The sequence below is a fragment of the Delphinapterus leucas genome, chromosome 1 (assembly GCF_059928025.1).
Source record: "Delphinapterus leucas isolate spDelLeu-1000000601 "Yukka" chromosome 1, BTC_Dleu_Yukka2, whole genome shotgun sequence".
Classification (NCBI taxonomy): domain Eukaryota; kingdom Metazoa; phylum Chordata; class Mammalia; order Artiodactyla; family Monodontidae; genus Delphinapterus; species Delphinapterus leucas.
Genome location: NC_143129.1, coordinates 70,601,688 through 70,619,337, shown reverse-complemented (window position 1 = coordinate 70,619,337; position 17,650 = coordinate 70,601,688). Strand labels below are relative to the sequence as shown.

Below are 17,650 nucleotides of genomic sequence, written 5' to 3'. Positions count from 1 at the left end.
GTGAGTCAGTACTGCTTGCCCGGTTCCTGCTCTGGGAGTTGAATGGTAGCCAAGTGCAGGCTTGGCATCAGAAGGCCCTAGTTCAGTCCTTAATGTCACTACCTGCTAGCGGTGTGGCTTTATGCAGCCACTTGTCCCGCCCGAACCTTTGTGCTCCTGTCTGGAAAGGAAAATGTCAATATGTGCCTCTTACGGTGGTTTTGAAGGTTCGAAAAGGCACAGGAGTGTTGGCACATCTGGCCTGTGGCCAGCATGAAGGGGTTCATGCTGCTAATCTCCTCTTAGCGGTTCAAGAGCAGGAAGGGAGAAGGACAAGGCGAGCCCTGTAGCCCACCTGCTTAGTACAGACTTCAGTGTCTTGGGTTTTGTCCCCAGTCTTAGCCTTCCAAACGAAGAGCCATTATTTCCCTCCGTTTAGGTAACACAAGGCAAGAGACCTCTCCTCTTTTGATGCTTGACCGGATTCCTAGGGAGCCTGGAAGGCGGTCATTAATTTTTAGTAATTTCTGAGATAAGCCTTACAGAATCAGTGAGGATGATTTGCTCCCATTTCATAGATGATGAGACAGTCATACAGGACAGTGAGATTATTTGTTTGGGATTCTAGAAACCATTGGTTCCAAGATGAGATCAAAATCCTAGGGCCTGACTGGGTAAATGAAGACCCTGGCAAAGCCAGAGTGGACAGGGTAGTGTAGGAAGTCCCAGTGAGTCAGAATGCTCTAGGAGCTGACAAGACTTGGAGTTTAGATTTCAGAATTGCCAGGTCAGCAAGTGTCCTCTGGACAGACGGCAGTGTGGATTTTGGAAGCCTAGCTGAGCAGGGTTGAAATCAGGCCTGTGTCTTCTCTGTTGTGTTTAGATCTGTGTGTCCACAGTTGACATAGGAGCAAAGGGATTCTGATGGGGGAGCTCCAGATTCTCACCTTGCCTCTCACTGAAGTCCTGCTAAAGGCTCTCATTCTTAAGTTTCCCCAGAGAGACTGATGATCAGAGTAAGGTAAGTCTAGCTTTAGGAATTACCAGCTCGCACTGCTCTAAAAGTACTCCACTCAGGGGATGGCTCCGTGCCCAACACAGATCCTGGAAACATGTGATGACACCAGCGTGAAGGACAGGATGTGCCTCTTTTTCACTGGTTCCTTGTGTCTTAAGGCAAACACAGGCACAGTCTCCTGGACCGACAACTGTTAATAGCTTCAATTCTCTGTCAAGGGACGGACTTGGTCTCTCAGAACCCTTTTGGCTCTGCAAGTTAGAACCTCTGCATGATACCAGCATCCTCGGTCATTTCTTTTTCTTTTTTTGTAATGAATGTTCATAGCAGCTTTATTTGGAGTAGCCAAAAACTGGAAGCTACCCAGATGTCCTTAGACAGGACAGTGAGTATTCGATGGAACACCACACAGCAATCAAAAAGGAATGAGCCATTGACACGTGCAACAGCCTGGAGGAGATTCCAGAACATTATGCTTACTGAAAAAAGCCAGTCCCAGTGGTTATATACTGTAAGATCCCATTTATACAACGTTCTTTTTTTTTTTTTTTTTTTTTTTTTTTTGCGGTACGTGGGCCTCTCACTGTTGTGGCCTCTCCCGTTGTGGAGCACAGGCTCTGGACGCGCAGGCTTAGCGGCCATGGCTCACAGGCCTAGCCGCTCCGCGGCATATGTGATCTTCCCGGACCAGGGCATGAACCCGTGTCCCCTGCATCGGCAGGTGGACTCTCAACCATTGCACCACCAGGGAAGCCCTATACAACATTCTTGAAATGACAAAGTTATAGAGATGATGAACAGATTAGTGGTTGCCAGGAATTAGGGATAGTGGCCAGAGTGGGTGGGTGTGACTCTAAAAGGGCCTGCTGGAGGGAGATCCTAGTGAGGAACAGTTCTGTATCTAGATTGCAGTGGTGGTTACACAAATCTACATGTGATAAGATGCTATAGAACTATATTCGGCCATTTCTTGTTCTCTGTGCAGGGAGACACCATCCCTCAAAAAGTTCCCGTCGAAGCAGCCATTCGTGATCTGTGAGCAGAACATGGAAAGCAGTGTGGTTCTAGAATTCCACACCACCTGTTCTTTGCGCTGCGTCCTGAGCTGCCTCTGACCTCACATTCCATGGCCCTGGGCCACAGCTGACTTGTGATACTTAGTGTTTTCCTCCGGGGTTGAGGGGCAGGGAGGAAGGAGAGAGAAGCGAAGAGAGGAGAGGAGAGGAGAGACGTGCATGGGGTCCATTTCCCCCGCTATCTGGCGTTAAAGGGGTACAGCAGCTCCTACTGGGGCACCCAGGAAACTTGCTCAGGCCAGGAGGACACCCAGTAACCCAGTCTGGACCAGTAAAGCAATTAGGCCTTTTCCCAACCAGACGTGCCTCCCCAGCTGCCCTCTTACTTGGCTGTATCTGGAAATGACCTGCCTTCTTATGCCCAGGTTTCATGTGGTTCTCTCTGCGAGACTTTGCCTGCCACCAAAGGAAGTTTATGGAGCAGCCTCGGCCCTAGCCCATCTCAGGGCTCTTCCCTCAGCTATTCTTTGGGGAGGCATGAAGAACAGCTTCAAGGTCATGTGTCTTCCCCAGTGCTCTTTCTTCCCATGGCTTTTAGGAATTTCAGCACTTAGTCTACATCAGAGAATAGTGTGAGGAAAGAGATTTTATTGCCTGCTGAGTTTCAAAGCCCTCCCAAGTGGCGTGGGCCTGGGGGTCTGCATCCTTTCCACGACCAATATCACATATTGTGTTTGACTGTGCATGGGCATGGCGGCTTTTGGTATTCAGCTAACACCCTTCCTTTCAGGAAGTTAGAGCACTTGATAGATTTTAAGCCTTTGATCCTCACAAATACTCCTGGAAAATTGAGGTCCAGTGAGATAAAGTACCTTGATTAATTATATAACGTGGAGGCTGCTTTTTAGTTATCCCTTTTTCTCTCTCCCCCCCTCTCTCTCTCTTTCCCGTCCTCTCTCCCTTTCTCCCTCTCCCTCCTGCCCCCCCCCCATTTTCTCCCTCTCTCCCTCTCTCTCATTTTGTTAGAAAATTGTTTGTATAGGTTAGCAATAGTCTACTTTCTTACGATAAGTCCTATCCCCAGTACTGTTTATTTCTCTCAGGCCTATTTTTCAGAAGAACTCAGGTGTGTTTCTGCATTTCTGTCACCATCTCCCTGAGAGAGGATGCATGAGAAGTTGGTAGTAACCCCACTTCAGAACTGAGGGAATTGAGCTCAGGCTTATTCTGTCTCGTGGAGACTGAGTCCCAGTGAGTGGAAGTGTCTTGCCAGGGGGATGTAACTATTAATAAGAAAGGGAACTAAAAATAGACCTCAGACATTTCACCCAGCTCTCATCTGCATTACTCCTCGGCTTGGTCTCGGTTAGGACATGCAGGACATCGGACCGTTTTCATATGGCCAACCAACACCCAAGGGTGTCCCAGGGGTTGCTTAGGGGATGAAATCCTGTAGAAGTGATGTTGAAACATCTAAACATGGGGCAGTTCCTACAGTCCTGAGGCCTAAGGATTGGCTCTACAGCCTTGTCTTGCGAAGTCCTCGAAGATAGGAAGTGTTCAGTATACATTTATCGATTTGATTAGGTATTTTTGTCATGGCTAACACAGTTCTTTACTATCAGCAAGGGTGTAGTAAAGAACACCCTTGCCTCAGAGAACAACAGACATCGTGAAATGTTGAAAGGAAATAATATAACAAAAACCGTCTGCTCTCAAGGAGCTCAGGAGCTCACAGTCTACTGGTAGAGAAAGGACCTAATACAGAATGTCTGTCCTTTGCTTTGACAGGTGACACTGTGACGATTCTAAGGCAACAGGCCACTTCTTATCCTTTTACCCAGCCCAGCCGTTTTAGCCTAAAGGAAAGGATAGAGAGGCGGGCTTCTGCTGTGATGGAGGCGATATTTTATTTTAAGATAAAGTATGGAAGCAACTGACTGATGGATTATAAACTGGGAGGTCCAGGCTAAAGCTTCATTCTGGGAGCATCAGTATATTTCACTGGGAGCCTCCTGGGCATTAATTCTGCCGTTAATTTTGTTATTAGAGACCTAGCCAAACAAAGGGAGGTGGCGAAGCTCGAGGCTGGTTTAACCTTGATGAAACAGTGATTTCACCAAGGCTGATGTTCCCCCATCTATCTTCATCCATCAAGGCACTGCTGAAATATGCTAATGAAGACGGGAGATAGGAGCCCAGAGCAGTTAAATGGGGCGTTGCAGACGCTCTCCGTACCCCCGTGACGGGGCGTACATCTCTGCTTACTGTCCAGATTTAGTATAGGAAGGAGAGCAGTGTTGACGTGGTATTGTGGTCAAAGACAGAATATTGGTGGAGGGGCCACTTAGCAGAAACAAAGGGCAAGATTCAGAGATGCACACTCCAGAATGGGATGGAAAAGCTCAGGTTGTGATGAAGGGGTTGTTTTCCTTTATTCTCTTTGTCACACCTTCTAGCTAGTCCATACTGCAGATGGAGAAGCATTTTGGTTTGTAAGTTCCAGAGCGCAACCTCCCACTTTGTGCCACAGCAACGTATCTGTCACCATGTCAGTTTGTATCACTGTCTTTCTTTCCAGTGGTTAAATGAGCTAATACCTTTTTTTAAAGTTATAATTTATTAAGTACCTATTACGTACATACATTATTGGGTACACTACCAATTAGCTTAATCTAATTCAGTGCTTACAAACACCCTTGAAGAAGAGAAACTGTAGCATATATTTTACAGATGAGGTTTGAGAGTTAAATTCGTGTCCAAAATCACATAGCCAGTATGTGGCGTGGTTGAGGTTTGAACACACGTCCATCCAACTCCAAAGCCTTTGCATTAAACTTCCGTGATCCGATGGCTCTTATGCAGGGCGTATCTGGGAATCCCTGCTAACTGTTGGGGGTAGCTTGGCTTACTTATATATTTATATATTCTTTGGGTTCACTTTAACTTTAACTTTAGTATTCTCTTTACAATTCTTTCTTTCCTAAATAGACCATAAGCTCTCTGAGGCCGGGACAGGGTCCTCACTCTAGTGCCCCAAACACCAAACATTCTTGTTAATAACTCACCTGTCCACTGTTGATGTCCCTAGCTTCCACATAGAGGGCTTAGTTTGCCACTGTGCTTCTCGTTGGTGGTAAAATAAAGCTGGCCAGCTGCTTTCTGGTTTTCGTACATTGCATGAACGCTGTAGAGGGTTATATTTGTCTTTACAAGTTAATTTGACAGGAATCATAGTAAAATTTCTTGGTAGATCTACTTCTGTCTTCTACTAGTTTACTGGCCTCATCCTACCTAGCCCATATCAGACCACACAGAGAAAAAAAGTAAATAACAAGTGAAATTTCATGATTACTTATTAAACAGCAACTTTGGGCCAGTCTGTTCATGGAGCTATGTACAAAATTGTGCTGATCTTAGACAGTTAGGGTAGCCAGCCCATCTTCCTTTCCAAGATGCAGATCCTAAACTACAGGAGGTCTTTGAAATTAGGTAAAACAATTCCCAAATCTAAAGATGAATATCAGCTACTCCCCCCCCAGCACCTTTTTTATACAGATGGAGGAAGGCAGAAGTAAAAAAAAAGAGAAAAGATGGATTTTTTAAAAATTAATTATTATTGGAGTATAGTTGATTTACAATGTAGTGTTAGTTTCTTCTGTACAGCAAAGTGAATCAGTTATGCATATACATATATCCACTCTTTTTTAGATTCTTTTCCCATATAGGCCATTACAGAGTATTGAGTTCCCTGTGCTATACAGTAGGTTCTTATTAGTTATCTATTTTATATATAGTAGTGTGTAGATGTCAGTCCCAATCTCCTAATTTATCCCTCCCCCCTTTCCCCTGAAAGATGGATTTTTGAAAAAAAAATTTTAAGTAAGATATTAAGTAACATAAATTCCCTGAAATAAATTGGGCTAGAATAAAAGCTCCATCTTGGCTTTAAAGTCTGTTCTGCCATTTATCAAGCCAGCTCTGAACTTTGGGGACTCTCGGCTGTTATTAAAGAGTTAATAACCAAAAGCCTGTAGCTTCCAGGATGTCGTGTGGGTCAGTGGATGTTGCCAAAAGGTAACACCAGCCAGTGGAGTCAGTTGGGCTCCCCGTCTGGCAGATCTGTCTTTCTCAGCTGCTCTCCTCCACTTTCTAGGCTTGGAGTTCATATACAGTAAATCTTTCTCTTAATAAAGCCGTTTTTCAAATCTGACTTTGGACTGGGGACTGCTTTTTCTCCAAATGCAACAGCTGTTAAACATGGTACATTGGGCACGGTGTCTATCTCTTTGTTTAGTTTGGGGCTTTTCATATGAGCAGAGCCATAAAGGAGTGGGAGGACGCTATCGATTTCTTTCCACCCGTGAGTCAGCCACTGGGTTTGGAAAGAAGGCCTCCAGCCTCGAAAGGCCTCCAGGCTCCGCGGGCGACTCGCCCTTGAGGCTTATTGTCTCCTAATAACCAGCACAGGGTGCCCCCTCCTTTTGGCGAGATGGAATTGTGGAGCTCAAGGTGTCAGCCAGCAGAGGCCAGACCTCTTGGCCCCTATCTGTCCCGGCTACATGGGGAAAGGCATTTTTGCCCCCTTGCTCTCTCCTCCTTCTGTCACTGTCTCTGTTCCCAATGCACTGGGGAGCATTAACTCCCTGCAGGGGAAAAAAGTCACAAAAGAAATGAATTATGCATATGGAATTCATTTCCTTGATGAATAGGGAATCTGAACAAACTCCATGGCTGTTTGATTTTAAGGCAGAGGAGAAGGCCGGGGGAGGGTTAAAACAGTAAGAGGGGAGTGATCGAAAAGAATCTGGAGCAAGAGGTGGGAGGAGAACGATGGCAGAAGGACTTGGGTTTGATATACTAAGGACAAAGTAAGTGGCCCTTTGAAAATTGTTCGTGGCCTATTATGCTTGCCAACACGTACACACCAGTACCTTCCTCACTCCCAATTAGTGTGCAGATTTGTCAGCAGAGAAATTGGGGATGGTGGTAAGATTCTGCTGGGGAGAAATGACACCACCATAGTCACCTGACCTGCTGAATTAAACATTTGGCAGTGATTTCTGACTCATTTCAGTACAGTTTAACAATTGGCGCCTGGAATTTTGAGGCAGGAGTTATGTGGTGGGTAAAGCACTACATTTAGAAGCAGAAGACCTTGGATCCAAGCTCGAGGACACACAGACTGTGTGACCTTGGGCAAGTCACTTGACCATTCTCAGCCTCGGTTGTCTCATCTTTAAATGGGGAGCATGGCATCTGCCTCGTGGAGATCCGAGGATGAAACATAAGTGTTTTGGCAAGTAACCCATAATGCAAATCAGAAGAGATTTTATTTTTCAGTCTCTGCCTCCTCTCCTTGACAGCCTTCTAGATGTTCAGACCTAGTCCTTAAGCAAGCCAGGATTGTTTTGGAGCAGAATAAAGGGGACATTGATTTGGAAGCTCATGGTGGGTAAAGACATAATTAAGCAAAGTGAGCAAAGAAACAAAAATTCGGTTGTAACCCTGACTTCATCTATGTTATGAAAATCATTTAAAATAATCAATGTGATGTTTTTGGCAAATTTAGCCACTGAACCAGTAGTTGTTACTGCGTGACTAGTTTGATCAACAGTAGGGACGCTTGTCACTGACAGCCACATCAATTAAGGAATCAACCTGAAGGTGGTTTTTAGAGTTTCTTGTGTAGGCTGACAACCAGGAAGAGGCAGCCTCTCTTGGCTGCCAAAGACCTATGGACGCTTCCAGGCAGGAAGTGTGGCCAAACTGATCTCCTCACTTCTAATTGTTCTCCATTATGCCTTCCTTCTGAATGGAAAGAGTATGTGGGGACCCTGAGGCTTCAGGGGAGATAACAGACTCCCAGACATGCATGCACATATGTTAGGGAGATTTCCCTGCTTGCTGAGAGGAGATTATTATTATTTTTTTTTTTTCTTTTTGGCTGCACCATGCAGCATGCGGGGTCCTAGTTCCCCGACCAGAGATCGAACCTGTGCCCCCTGCACTGGGAGCACGGAGTCCCAACCACTGAACCTTCAGGGATGTCTGAGAGATTTTTTGATAGTTTTGGGAGACTACAATCCCATCTCAGGATTGAGTGGATTGAGTAGATCTGACCGGCCATGTTTCTTTATTTTCCTCACAACCCAATTGCGATACATGCAGTTTTAACAGAAGTGTACTTATTTTAAAACAAATGCCTCTCTTTGTTGTTTTCTGGGGGATGAGGGTGTGTAATGTAATGAAATCGTATCCTTTGGGCTGTCCATCATAAACAAATGATACAATTGGGTGTCCTGTGGTGAGGAATTTTCCCATGTTTGCCCCATAGGGCCCCGGAAAGGGGCGAGGGTGCCCCAGGGTGACCCTCCTGGCAGTGGCAGGAGGTGGGTGAGACCCTGAGGCTCTGGACCCCCATCCCAACTTCAACCTCTGCACTTCTGTATCATGGATTTTATTTGTTTGACTTTATGGGTGAGAGTCGGCTCCTAAGAAATGTTTGAAACCCAGTGGTGCAGAGAATAGACCAATACCTAGTATGAATTATTTATTTGTTTATTAAGATTTTCATGGCACCTTTTCTCTCCAAGCTCCAGGCACTACATGGAACACTTCAAAGCAGAAGCATTTAGCACTAAAATTGAAAACAAAGGCCGGCAGGGGAGGAAACTCTGGGAAAGATGGGATGAGAAGGAGGGAGACCAGAAGAGAGAATGAGGGTTAGCAGTTCAGACCTCAGAGCTTGAGCCAAAGGAAGTAGCTTCCAGAGACCTAGGGCTCTGTGGGGAGGAAGCCAGCTTCGCCAGTACAAGTTGTTGTGTTATTAGCGGAAGTCACTTTACTGTCCTGAGCCTCCTTCCTGAGATGGAGGTGACCTAGTTCACCTCCCACGCCCCTCCCAGGTATGCTCTTTCACGGGGGCTGAGAAGCCTACCTTTTTTGGTGAGCAGACCTAAGACTCCTGCCAAGTTATTATGGTCATAAAAATGTGTTTTTAATGTTATGCATAAACCTTTCAATAACAATTATATTTGGTACAGAGTGGTTTTCAAACCCTGACTTCCCGTTTAAATCACCTGGAGAACTTTCACAAAATACCACCAAATGTCTGGACTCCATCCTGGAACAGTGGAATCAGAACTTCTGAGGGGGCTGGTGCTGAGCATTTATTCGTATTTTCCCAAAGCATCCCAGCTTATAGTATTACGCACCAAGGCTGTAAAATACTGCAGTGGGGACTGGGGCGAGCGTGGTGATTAGAGCATGTGAGGTTGAGAGGTTGAGGATACCTAAAGAAAAGTAAGGAAGGGCTTAAAACTGGGGACATGATTTTAAGTGCTAATTACGGGGGGAGGGAATTTTGCACTGCTTTGATGTTATCAAGCTATAGGTTATTCTGGTAGCACGTGTAGTCCTTTTGGCTCGTGTAGCTCATTTTTCACATACTTTGAGGCGGGGAAACTTCAGAACTGTCATAGCAACTTCTTTGGACACTTTTTCAGTTACCTGGTCCTTATTGAAAGAGTATCCGCCACATGCCAGGCACTGTTCTAGGTGTGTTACATTTACCATCCTTAAAGTGCATGTAGCGCAGAGGTTGCTGATACACTACTCCCCATTTTACAGAGGGGGAAACTGAGGCCCATCGAAGCTAAAGTATTTGTTCAGGGTCACCAGACTTGTAAATAGTGGAGAAAGGGGATCAAACCTGTGTATCTAGCTCTAAAGCCACCTCCCTCTTTCCACTATACTCCCTGCCTCTCAGGATGACACAGGAGTTGTTTGTCAACTGCCTCGTCTTGGTGAGAAGGCCTTTGGCTTTCTTCTTTCAGATAAGGGAGAAAACATGAGAGGAGCAATCAGCTTCTGTAGGGATGACCTTTGAGAGGGGGTAGGGTCATGTAGAGTCATGAAAACATGTAAATGGAAAGGAGCCCCTGGTCTCGGGACACGCTTGAAATTACATCTGGGCCAAAGGACATAAAATTGTGGGCCAGTCCGAATGTGAATAGTATGGGGATCATGCTTTTTGTTTAGCCTTTGGTGCCTTTGGTGTCCTTGACGTTACTTAAGCTCGCTGCTTCTCTTGGTTCAATATGGCAGCCTGTGTGCTGTTCCCTTCGTGTTCACAATGGACTACCGGGCTCCCCTTCAGGTGGCCGGTGCTAGAATGTGGTAATGCTGGCCTTCAGGTCTAGTTCAGCCCTCTCCCCAAGCCTTACTCTTAAATCACCCCACTTACACCTTCCAGAACAAATGGACTGTATGCGTCTCCGTCCCTTAACAGAACATTCTAAATCAGATTTTCTAGTGTAAAGCAAAATCAGTCTCTTAAATGTAAAACACTTCTAAAGCACTTTTATTGATGGATTGCTTTGCTTCAGGGATGGTGATACTTCGTATAGGGTGCTAGCTCATCTGTTTTCACACCGTCCAGGGGAAGAAGGCCTGAACCATTTTCTGATAAGGAAACTAAGGGCTTGTTGAGTGTCGATACAACTTTTGTTGGGCTTCTCTAGGCCTTAAACCCAGGACACCCCAAGTCCATTTTTTTTCTAGTATTCAAAACAACTAGGCAGTTTTCTGATATCAGTTGTTCATGCCCGTGGCTAGGAGTCACGGCCACTTGGCTCCCTAGATCATGGCCCACCAGGTTTAAGTGTAAGGGGCTCACACTCCCCTTGCACAGTCTTCACATCCCTGTAGCAAGCCCTGTAGCAGACTTGCAAATTAGTGGGGGTTTTTGCCCTCCCCCTCCTTGCCGTGGGTGTGATAGGGCAAACTTAACATTCATGCAACTCCAAATGGCCATGCTGGCTCTGTTCTAAGTCTGAATTATGTCATTGATCCAGCCTTCATAAACTTTCCTTTGAATGCCAATTAATAAAAATAATGGCTTTCTTTTCCCTTCTAATAATAATATTGGCAGCTTTGGGAGTTCTTTGAAAACCTTGCTTGAGACGTCCATGGCCAAAGAAAACAGTGATATTTGGCTTTAAAGTATGTGCTTTGGCTCATATGCGTCCTCTCTCTGAGAAAGGCTGAAAGAGAAAGAGTGGAAGGTTTTCTGGGAAGGGGCGTGAAAGAAGCTCTCCACTCTGTGTGGATCTGCCGATTACATTGGGGCAAATGGAGCCCTCCAGATACCAGCCGTAGGTGTCAGCTCTTTTTGGAGATCGCGAAGCACCTTTCTCTTAGGCAAGTGCAGTCGAGGGAGGCTTTCTCTTTGCTCCTGTGGATATAGGATTTCTGTTGGAAGAGGGCGGCCGTGGCTTAGTTTGATTACAGCCATTTCATTCCTTCTGCATTACCTGGAGAAGAGAAGGCCATCATAATCCCTAAGACCTCCATTGCCAGTTAACCCTCTTGACACCTGGTAGCCGGGAGCGGTGCCCTTGCTCTTCTTGCTAAAAGTGCACACATGTAGAGGAGCCAGCATGTCTATTCCTTCTCCATCACCTCTGCTTCCTCTCTCTCTTCCTTTCCTCCTTTAGTAACAGGGAGAGATGGAGTTACAGCAGTTGAAGGTGGGGGGAAGGATGCTGTGCAGAAAAAAGAATCAGCCAGGAGGGCTTAAGTGGGGATGGGTGGGGAGAGGAGGAAAGCAAGATGGCTCCAAGCATCACGCAGCCCAGGTCCGCCCCCAGCCTCCTTGTACCTCCTGTCTCCGAAGGAGGGTGATGAATTTGGTTTGCGCCAACATTAAACTGATAAATGAAATTTGTATGCTGAAACAATGATAATTTCATTGTGTTTTCTATCCTTCTTTCCCATCCACACTTGCATGTCACTCCACCTCTTCCTCACTCTTCAGCTTTGGGTAAGGGTGGGGACATGTGGGGAGGGGGCCGGGTCTTTGCAAGCTGTCGGTTTGCATTGTGCGGACGGGGAAAGGTCTCTACCTGGCTCATTTTGTCCCCTTTGCTTAGGCTGTCACTGCTGACAGTCTTCATGTTTATTTCATCTCGCGTGGTGGCTGTCTCGTTTCCCTACCCTCCGATGTCATTAACGCACAGAGAGCGGGCCCTGCAGTGTTGAGCCTAATGAATTCCGCTGTGGTTTCTCTGCTCCCCACCTCGTTACCAAAGCTCAAGGTGTCAAATTAAACCCAGCCTGGAGAGAAAGAGAAAGTGCGGGAGAGAACTGAGAGCCGGGGAAGAGGGAGGGACGGAGAACACAAACAACCATCCAAACGGAGCAGGCTGGGGAGAAGAGGAGAGGGGAGTGGTGCAGAGAGGATTACCACCAATAGGTGACTTCCTGTGACCAAGTCCACTCTAAGCAAGGGGACAGCCAAGACTCCCAGCAGGACCTACTGCCCTACCCCTCGGGGCGTGGGGTTTTGCACCTTGGCCTTGGCTGTGGTTTGTTGCCTTTTTCTCATTGCCTGGTTGATTTATCCTCATGGTTTATGCAGATCGGGCATCTTGCAAAGCAGACAGAGTGGCTAAAGCAAAGGAAAGCAGACCGAGCTTATGGAAGGGGTGTGTGTGTGTGTGTGTGTGTGTGTGTGTGTGTGTGTGTGTGTATGTACGCACTCATGTAAGGAAAGGTGGGGGCCAAATATTGAGTGGCCTGAGCAGCTGCAGAAACCATGTTTCAAAACGGTAGAAAGAGAAAATCATCACATAAACGACCATTATCCCAATGGGGGTGCCCTCTGGTAGATGCCCTTTTCTGATCCCTACCCCGATTTGGGGCATGATAATCTCTTTTGTACATAACATTATACCATTTACAAAGCATTTTTCTATATGATGTTGTCATTTTATCTTTGGAGTATTTTGTTCAGAATGACCATGAATAGAATTTTCCCATTTTGCAGATGGGGCAAATGTGGAGTAGAGATGTTAAGGTGATAGAGCTAGAAGGTAAGGGGACCGGGGTTACATTTCAGGTCCTCTGCTTCCAGAATTCAGTGTTTTTTTCCCTGTACCACTAAAAGTGCTAGATTTAGTCAGAGGTGGGAGGAGGTTGGCGATGAGCAAGCTTGTGAATTTTAAAAATTGAGGTAAATCTACATACAGTAGAAGGGATGGATCTTAAGTATATTGATGTGTTTGGACAAGCGAGTATGCCCATGTAACCAACGCCCCAATTAAGATCTAGAGACTTCCATCACCCTGAAAGTTTCTCCTGGTCCTTTCTACTTCAATTCACCACTCTCCCCACCCTCACCTCTCACCTCCAAAAACCATTGTTCTAATTTTTTTCATCCTAGGTTAATTTTGCCAGTTCTTGCACTTTAAATGAGTGGAATCATGCAGTATGTATACTTTTGTGTCTGGTTATTACTCACCATCTTATTTTTTTTTTGAGATTTATACATGTTGTTGCTTGCATCAGTAGTTTGTTCCTTTTTATTGCCAAGTGAGCAGTCCATTGTATGAATATATCACAGTATATTTATCCAATCTCACTTGTGATTTTCCTTTAAGAAAAAAAAATCTTTTGAAATTAATTTGATGTTTAAGATACAACTTTTCAAAAATGTTTTGGAGCACGTGGTGGTCAATTTGGCCTGAGTCTCCTGGATTCAGTGGCAGGGCCAGGCTGCCAGGCAAGAGGGATGGGAGAACTGAGGTCAGGGTAAGCAAAGGCTTCATGACCACACTTCTCAGACCTTGGCCCACAAATCAGTGCTTTAAGTAGCTTGGGACTTAATTTTCTCTCTGCTTAGGGTTCATTCTCTGGTTCATTGTCCTTTGCTGTTGATGACAATAAGTATGACAATAGAATAACATTTCCCTTCTTCTTTGGGGTTTTGTCACTGTGTTGATTATTTGATTTTAAAAATCTGCTCCTCTCCGGATTAACGTGCAACTTTATCTCTGAGAAATTTCTGTTGTTTTGTTTTCTGGTAAATGGTAGAGAAAAACTCAAGGATATAAAAAATTGGAAGTAGAAATCTCTGGCAGGTACTCTATAAGCACAATAAATGGCGGGGTGTCTCGCTCTAATAGCTTCACTTTGTAGATGGGGACAACGTGGAAAACTTTGTCAGATTGTTTGATAACTTATAATAGCAAGAATATTCAGGTTCCCTGACATATAGCCTAGTGCTTTTACCTTGAACCAAGCAGGCAGGGTGTGTGTGTTTCCAAGGTCCCTGAGAATTGCCACTTGTATTGTATTGACAGAAAAGAGGCCCAGTCTTTGGTACTCTGGTTAGAGTTGACATCATGGCGAGACATAAGTTTTCAGGTTTCATTGATTTTAAATTTGTTATGTAATGTGATTGTCTCCTCATTGATGGTCTTTTTCTTTAAATCCTCTGCTTTGGCCATGCTGAGCACATTAGAGCAGGAAAAGGATCCAGAAGGGTTTGTAAAGATGGGGACAAGAAAGCAAGAAATACTGGAATTTAAATTCTTCCCATCTTTAAGCTTTCCCTTGTGATGTTTATACTTTTGATATACACTAGTGATGTTTTGACTTTCACAAGAGTCACAATGGGGAGAGAATGGTCTGAGAGTAGAAGCTTTGGTGCAGCACATCAGTGTCCTGTTTACTTCTCTCCTCTGCTCCAGAATTCACGAAAAGAGGTTTAGTCATGTGGCACTATAAGGCCTCTTTAGGAAGGACTCAGTTGTTGTCAGTGGAAGAACCAAGGCAGTTAACTGAATCTTGAGCGTTCACTTATTCATTCAGCAACATTTATTGAACTGGGGATGAGAAATAAATAGTCAGTCCCTGCCTTCAGGGGGTTCACAGGTGGTAAACAGTATGTGATGTGTATTATCACAGGGAGGAACACAGAGTGATGGGAAATGAAGGAAGGGCTCCTGACGTGGCCTGCTTGGGTCAGGGACGGCACCCTGGAGCGGATGCCCCAGGAGAAGAACTGACTTTAGGGAAATGAGCCAAAAGGAGTTATTCACTCATTCAGCATTTCCCTCTCCCCATCTCTGACACCTTCCTTGAACACCTGTCTTCTGCAGGGCACCGTGCTGTATAGGGTGTGGGCTGGCTTCTGGAGTAGAAAAGTCCAGTGTTGAATAAAAAGAGATGGAGGAGGCACGTGGGTGCTGGGACTACTCTTAACCTCCCCCCAAATGAGCTACCTGTGGTGTTGTCCCATTGGGATGATCAGGACAATGTGAGTATTTCTGGTAATGATCAGTGAACTTTCTTTTGTGATCAGCCTGGTTTTTGTGTTTGCTGGTCTGGAGCTCCAGTTTACCTCCTTGACTGTGGTCTTCTGTTTTTGTTTTGTTTGTTTGCACCAGGCTTTAGATTTATAAAACATTGTAGACAGTTGTGTGATGCAATTGCTGTAAACCTGAGTGAATAGGCTTTTACATGGCATGGATATGCTGGTTTCAGAATAAATCTACTCATTGTTGTTAGAATCTAATATGGTATAAGGACTTGATGAAGATTTTGTATGATAAATGAGGCTGTGGCTGTCTTTGGAGTTAGTGGATGTACGGAACAAGAAGGTAATGTAACTTTTCACCATTATGGTATACACCTCCTTGACTGCTGTGGATATATAGATAATTGCCTTCAGCTGCGGGTAGAGAGTGGAATTAATATGTTATATTCATAAATATTTTAGAAATGATATTTTTAAGGGAGTCAAAATAAGACATTCTCATTATCTGATTAATTGACCAGGAAGTGGGCTGCTCAATATAATGAATAGCTGTTAGGATCCATTGGTATAATTCCTCAGTGGTAAGAAACGTCACATATATGTTGCTCTAATACGTAAATAATGTAACTCTGGCCAAATAGCTTAGCAAATATGGAAGCTGAGAAATGGAGTAGCAAAAGTGGTTATGTCCTGACAAAATCTCAGTTATAGTTGACTAGTTAATAGAATGAGGGATCTTTTTTTGAAGTCAATAATAATTCAGAAGGCAAATGCTTAACATGTCTCTTGGAAGTTTTTTTCCCCAGCCATATTTGCGTGTATAATCTGTATTCTTCTAATGGATCTAATCCATATTTTGCAGAGTCAGAAAATTTAAAATAATAGTAGAATTCATCTCACCTGAGTTCATTTAGATCAACAAACTGGTAATGCTGAGGATTTTCACTTCCGTGAAACTAAATTATGAGAAATACTTCTCCATAGCATTTCAAGACGAAGTAGGCTCTCAAATCTACGTAGGACCACAGCACATCTATTCCCTTCATCTTAGATAAATTATGAGGAGAAAAACTGTCTGGAATTTGGCTGAAACATGGCATGCCATTTGATGCCACTGGAGGATTTGCTGTGTCAGTTTAGGACTGAGTGATGGACGCTGAGGAATGAAGGAAAAAAACCTTCACAATGTGGAACAGAAAGTAAAAGGACAATAAAATGCTGAAACGTATGGGAAATTCTTATAATATGACCAACTGGGTATGAGGTGGTGGATATCAGTTCCGCTCCTGGAATCCTCAAGTTATGTAAATGGTACGCTCTTGTGCTATTATATTAGCTATTATATGTTGCATATAATATGTGATTATACTGTAGCAAACATAGGTGGTACGATTTTTCATCAGCTACTACACTTGGGTCACCAAGTAGGTTTAGGAATGGGTTAACTGTGGATTATATGTGTGACACCAAACCTGTATTAGGAATGAAAAACAACGTCTCCTATGTGGGATATTGGACTAAAGCAATGATATTAAGACAACATATTCTAGTTCAAATAAGCAAATAATCTGCTGTTTGGTAAACAAAACAATGGGGTGTATTGGCACTGTTTTCCACAGGGTGGAAAAGTAACAAGAACATATGGAGAGATGATAAAAAGTAGTTGACTCCAAGAGACAAGCTTCTGAAATACGTGGTGATAGAGGGACATCAGAGTGGAACACTTATTTCAGTGACTACCTGCTCTAGTTAAACATTTTTAGGATGTAGGAGATGTGTCATGCGTTGGTATCTATTTGGAAGGTGGGGACATCTGCTGTCTTTCAGGTAATCGGGAGACGTTTATCTTGACAGTAGGCAATAATAATATGGTAAACTAAACCCCATATTATCATGATGTATTAAAACTGGATTAATTGAAGCAATAAAATCAAAATAACAGTAAATCTTATGCAATGTAAGTACGATTTACTTCAAGTCAGAAATAAAGCAATAATTTCACAATCCTAGTATATTGATGGTACCTGTTCTCTGAGGGCAGAAACTAGACACAAAATCCATACAAGATGCCAACAACAACTTTAGTTGGTCCTGAACTATGGAACGTGGGATGTAGGAACATTTAGATCACACCTTCCTGTTCAGCATTAGGTGATCTGAGTGTCTGCTCAAGTAGAAAGGAGGCTCAATTTTACTTTGATGGGGTGGTCAAGGAAAGAGATGCTCTTTTTCTTTCCTCAGTTAAATTTGTTGTCTTACTGTCTTTCACTGACTCACCCTGATCTGTGTGGCTCTGTCGACCGCTGTGGTTAAGCCTATGCAACCTGCATGCTGTGCAGGAAAGAAAGGTGATGGACAGATAGTCCCAGAGTTACACAAACTCCTGGTGCCCCGCCCCTCCCTGAGCTGCCATCCCGTCATTCTGGAGGCTTTGGGGATGGCCATCTGCTAAGGCACCACTGCAGAGGTGCTTCCCAGCAGCTTCAGTGTCGTGGCTGCTGGTATTTGTGCCCCGCTGTCAGGCAGATTCTA

At 44.5% G+C, this 17,650-nt stretch overlaps 1 protein-coding gene and 1 long non-coding RNA gene across 8 annotated transcripts in view; both read left to right on the top strand.

Moving 5' to 3' along the window:
- Positions 1-17,650, top strand: part of PBX1 (PBX homeobox 1) — a 279,800-nt gene that overhangs the window by 74,571 nt on the left and 187,579 nt on the right. The window lies entirely within an intron of this gene.
- LOC149750531 (uncharacterized) overlaps positions 1-17,650 on the top strand; it is a 68,099-nt gene that overhangs the window by 4,437 nt on the left and 46,012 nt on the right. The window contains exon 2 of the long non-coding RNA XR_016393273.1: positions 863-17,650. This exon is cut by the window's right edge and continues 46,012 nt beyond it. This is a non-coding gene — a long non-coding RNA (uncharacterized LOC149750531). The remainder of the gene's footprint in view (positions 1-862) is intronic.